This window comes from Ostrinia furnacalis, unplaced genomic scaffold, assembly GCF_004193835.3.
Source record: "Ostrinia furnacalis isolate ACB-3 unplaced genomic scaffold, ASM419383v2 OfSCF1780, whole genome shotgun sequence".
NCBI classification, from domain to species: domain Eukaryota; kingdom Metazoa; phylum Arthropoda; class Insecta; order Lepidoptera; family Crambidae; genus Ostrinia; species Ostrinia furnacalis.
The window spans coordinates 997,730-1,003,729 of record NW_021132019.1 but is presented as its reverse complement, the minus strand read 5'-3'; positions in this window follow the sequence as shown (position 1 = coordinate 1,003,729).

Sequence of the window (6,000 nt, the reverse complement as noted above, 5' to 3'; positions counted from 1 at the left end):
AGAATACAAGTTCGCCCATTTGCCCCTAAGTGAGTTACTTTTTTTTATCGATATTTTTGTTTTAATTTCTTTTTTCCGAAATTTGCCCTGAAAACTGCTTTATTTTTTTTGTCACGTGTTTTCAACCATTTTTTTTATTTGATATTAATATTGAATGTCTTTAGTTAGATAAAATAAATTTCAGATCCAAATAGAGATTGGATAGCTAGTTACGAGCCGCCAAAGTTTAACAAAAGTACAAATCACGAAAAAAATTCAACTTAGAATTTGATTTAAAAAAAATGAGTGGTGATATCGGATTGCCAATGATCTTGAAAACATCTCTAGCTTCACTTCTTTCCAATGATATATCACACGTAGTAGTTAGATATTGAAATTCGTCAAAAATTCAAAGTTTATGGAAGAAAATGTAAAAAAATTCAAAAAATAATAACGTTTTCTTTATTTTTCCCTCAAAGTATGAGCCTTGTTAGGAAGTTTCGGTTTCGGTTTCGGTTTCGGCCGAAATAGACACCGTTGCCGAAATTCGTTTTCGGTTTCGGTTTCGGTCGTAAAACTAGTTTCGGTCGGACACTACTTTCTTACAAAGTCCGATTACCTACTCTACCAACAACCGCATTACAAAATTTAATTATGTTATTATGATTAACGATCGTACAGCCGTCCAGCTCATCAGACTACATTTTTTGTTGCAAAATAGCCTTTAATACAACGAGATAAGAAGCCACTGGCTTTAGCTTGATGTGCTGTCGTCCGTATCTACATGTAGAGGTCGTGTTCACGAGATTTTCTTAATTCCGTAGGTATTTCGTTTAGATTCTTATTTCGTAAAAGATTTCTTAACATTTTTTAGTTTTTGTACCTTGAGGGTTAAGTATTATTACAGTTAAAATATTTGGTCATCATTGTAGTAGACCATACCCTTATAGTTTCTAGTAAAGTGGAGATTGTAATGCTCTTGCATTGGAGATTTTAAATGACCCGATAATGATGAAAAAACACTTTTCTATCATGAAAAGGCTTCTCCAAATAGACTCATCTTTTTTTTAATGCTTAACAAGGCAGTTGACCACAATCGCACCTGATGTTAAGTGGGATGCAGTCTAGGATGGTACATATCTGCCCTGTAAGTGCCAATTCACTCTCGCTTTGAAAAGGCCCGGATTATAGTCTTCGGGAAAGACAGCAGCATCTCCCCTTCAAGTTTAAGCTACATCTTTTTGTGACAGATAGAAATTCAACGGGCAAAGCGGCGGGCAAATGATTGTGTTAGTATAAACTACTTAAATACTCACAGTAAGTAGGTACCTAACTTACTTTATGATTTTCCTCTTACATAACAATATTAACTTACTACTGTCACGATTCCCGACTCCCGATCCCGATGCACCATAGACAATGCAAGTTCCAAAGACAATATATTCAGCTCACACTTGGCGCCGAGTGGTGCGCACGAGACACGATTGCCGCGGGTTCGTGACTGGTTCGAGCACTATGAACTAATTGGTGGCACGATTGACGATTATTAATAGAATAATGGATAGAGAGTAGGTATAGTTACTGCTTTCTTTTGTTTATTATTAACTGACTTCAAACAAGGAGGTTCTTAATCTGTAGAAATATAACATGTATAGCCTGACCAGGAACATAAAAACCCTGGCACAGAGGCGCTTCAATTGCATTTGATAGTGCAACACTGAGTACAGTCGTACATGTGTTAAATTAATAGGCTAAATTTATGTATCAGGATTCAGGATTACGGGCTAATTTGATATTTTCATAAATTAACGAAAAATATTATTAAAGATAACCTGGTTTAAATAAATTAAATGAAACCATCAATCGAGCTAGTAGGATTTATTTTATTATTCATCAATAATCAAATTCAGAACATGAATATTCAACTGCAATGTCTGCTCATGAACGCTTCAAACTCGGTACTTCTTTCCCAATTCCATAAAATTCAAAACTTAGAAAGTGACAAAAAACTTTAAAATAGGTAGTTGAAACAGACTACAGCTAATTTTCATAGTGGACTGTACCATACGATAAACATGTCAGTCAATTTGACAACCTTTGTCGGAAACATTATTCAATGAAAATATTGTCCGAACCCTTAGTATTTCTCTTCGACAAATACATTAACACATCGTGAACCACTTTTCTTTCACGACTATAAAAATATTTTAGCAATTTAATTCACGAAATCAATTGCACACATTTAAAATAAAGTTTGTTTACACTTTGACAACAATAGACTGACATGCATGGTGACATGTGAATGAAGTTTTCAGTTACTGTTGCCATTAAAAGAAATTAGTACCATTAGTTTTCCGCAACATGGCGAGGGTTTTTATGTTCCTGGTCAGGCTATACGAGACTTAACAAGATGAACTGGGATTGAGCATTCTACAATAAATTCAGGATTAGGGCTTTTGCAGAGCTTTTTAAAAGCTCGATATTTATACCATAGAATAGATATAGGGTGTAGATACGGTGTCATCTGGAACCTATGAAAGGTAGCTTAGTTATTTTCAATGAGTTTAAATTTTCTTATCGCTATAACAAAATGAAAAAATGAAGGAAATATTATTGATGAACCCATGAATTTCACATAATATCAAGTGTTGTGTGATTGCAGTCAAATACCTTCATAAAAAAAACTCTATGAAAGGAAAAAAGTTCATGTTAACCAAATTACTTAACCACCCCCTCCCCACAAAGCGCCCAACTTTACCAGTCATAATCAACAAATCGTCTGTTAATCAAGGCAGATCTCGTTACTCCCCCATCAAGGTGTGGCGGTAAACAGCGGTCCATTAGCGAGATGACTGGTGCGCACGCGTTGAATAAAGTTAAGGTTACGTTACGGTTAATCTAGTCGGTGCGTATGGTGTTAAAATCATCAAACTTCAGGCACACCAAACTTGATAGAGTATACTTCGGTCATTCTCCGGATCTGGATTATTTTGTTGATTACCCCGACCTTTTTTATTTTTGAATTTAGAGTAAATTTAGGTAAAACATTTCAAAATAGACATTATTACGAGCATATTTTTTATATTGGCCCATCTGTAGCAAGCAGGAATAAAAAGTTATGCGACATCAAAATTTTCATGGTCGGGGTAATCAAAGTTGGGAGTCAGAGTAATCAAAAATAAAACAAAATATTTTATTTTCTAAGGTTTTTTTTAAGTTATGGTAAAATAAATGTTATTATAACTAGCCATTTGTTATTTTGATGTATAAACGACAATATTGTAAAGTTTCAACAAAATCTGTTAAGTAGTTGTTGCGTAAAAGAGTAAAAAACATACATGGGTCGTCAAAAAATTAAGGTTTATCCTGAGCCCTGCCCAATCTGTAAGTTGAATCCCATATGTTTTAATACACAAAAATGCGGTTACATGGACCATTATTCCTGTACATTCTCAAGAACTTTCCATGTAAAGAAACCTAAAAAAACAGGATAGAGTAAATCAATCATGCACTGAACCAAGGTCGGGGTAATCATATTCTTATCTCGATAACTCCGAAATCCTGCGACGAGTGGCATTACCGATCACCTCGGCACGCAGGCCACCACTAAAGGTTCACGGGGGAGGATAGAGCTCGTTTCTAAATTGCGTAGCTAGGGATGTAGGCGCACATTAGTGACGTGTCGGGGTAATCACGGTTAACGCCTGGACACAACTTCAAATAGTTATTTTACAAAACCTTTTAGTCATACAGTTATATCGTATTTAATTTATCAATGTTTATTTAATCAGTAATCGATTACATAAGCATTGAAAGCGGTAATAATAACGGATTAATTTATACGAGCAAATTTGTTCTGAAATCGGGAGCGCGGACACGTCGTGGTAATCAATTTTTGACGACTTAAGATTTTTTTTAAACTACTTAATTAACTATTATTAACTATCTCTGTGGTTTAACAACAAGAACCAAAGATATACTATTAGATAAAAATATTTGTTACTAAAATATTATGATATTCGGGTACTTTTTGGCCCCGGACACGTGATTTTCTTGGCCAGTGGAATGACCCACTTACTGTGCATAAAAACGGTAAAAAATAGAGACTTTGTTTCTATGTAGGTAGTTAAATCTAAATTTTTATGATCATATGACATTGTAATTTTTTATTTACAAATGTTTCACGAGATAATCAGTTTCTTGATCCTCCTGAAAAATTGTCACTTTACAAAAACCAGGATTGGCAAGCGCATCAACTATGTAAAAATTCAATCGTTTTCTACATTTATTCAATATGTGACACTTCAGAAAACGTCATGTAAAAAACATAACCCTCCTTCTGGCGCAGTCGGGTAAAAAAAGGTAGACTTTGAGGGTTTTTTACTTGTGTTAGGGTTTATCTTTTGGGCTCTACCAACACGCAGCGTTTCGAGATAAACATAATAATGTCTAAAAAGTCCAGTAATAAATTGGTGCCAGTTATATTTCTATGAAAAGAATACTATTTACTTATTCTAAAATAAATTAATTACCTTCACTTTTTGTAGGTACATACCTTATTGAATAATATGCAGCCTACTTTTAACATTGAGTAGGTAAATCCACGAATCTCCTTACTAAGAGAATATACCACTTACCTAAATGAAGTCATCATGGGCACCATTGATAAATAAACCATAATTAAAATAAAAGTGTGACTGATGTAGACAAACTCAGTTACATTAGCGGGACGCGCACGCGCCGGCGTATGTTAATCACGTGATCAATGTGTTCGGGGAGGGGAATGAGATTGATAATTTTGTAATGTAAAAAAATAAATGTGTAAAGGTGCACAAAAACTGTCAAAAAGAGTCGTATTTGATATTTTACTAAATACACTCTTACTGTGAAAAATAAATATTTCTTTTTCTATTTTATTTTTATCTTCCTTTAGAAATTGGGCTAATTTTAAGCGTGGTGGATTAGATGGTGTAGTTATGTAAAGTAGCAAAAGATGTTATTAAGCAACCAAAATGTACGTGAAAACAACAGCTGAATGACCTATGTTTAAAAAAAAAACTAGCCAGGAAGACTTGATGGATTTCCACAAAGTAGGTACGGCCTTTCGTTTATTCTGTTGCAAGTAGTCTACATTTTATTATAACCTTGTTAGAAGGTCTATCCACACCATGCCGTATGTTATTCTCTCATTTAATCCAACAAGCAAATAAAACCACCCGATCTATCTAATCATAAAATAATAAACATACGTTTCATCCCTTTTAATTCTAATCCATTTAATATCATTGCATCATCTGCCTACACTCCCCACACACTGAATAGGAAATTAAAACATATCTTTTCAGTCATAAAGCACAATATCTAATGACATCTTTCAGGGTTTCAACCCTTAACTGCTTTGCCGATTTGAAACTTATGTTTCGGTGTTATGGTTCAAAGTTATTGTTGTAGTAAAAGGTGGTAAATTTAAGTTTTAAGAGTACCATAGGGATGTGATGGGTATCTCACGGCGCTCGCGTGTCAGTTCGTAGTTTGAGCAAACCTGTGTTTACTATGGATACTCGGTGGAGTGGGTTGCTTTCGAGGCCTGTTCGAGTTGTGACGTGTGGTTAAAGCCGAGTAGATAGAATAGGGCTAGCTCTTCTCTTCCCGTGGATGTCCTAAAGGGACTAAGGGATAAGAAAGCGAAGATCAGGGCTTCCCAACCCGTCCCGGCCAGCGTGGGGAGTGTAGGGCAGATTGTACTCGTACAGTTGCCTCTGGTATAGATACTAAAGGGCCTAAAGATGATGATGATGTGCTACAAAGTTTTACAGAAGTATTGTCAGTTTCGCCAGCTACACTGACAACTGATTCGCGTTATTTTCCAAAATACGGAAATTCGTATTTCATTCAATGTGCTGGCATATCTTCGTAAAGGCATAATGCGTTATCTGGTATCTATCCGTAGTAGTCATGTGTCCATAGTATCTACCATCCTCACACATAAATGTGCTGTCTACCGTTACTGCTGCCTGATGC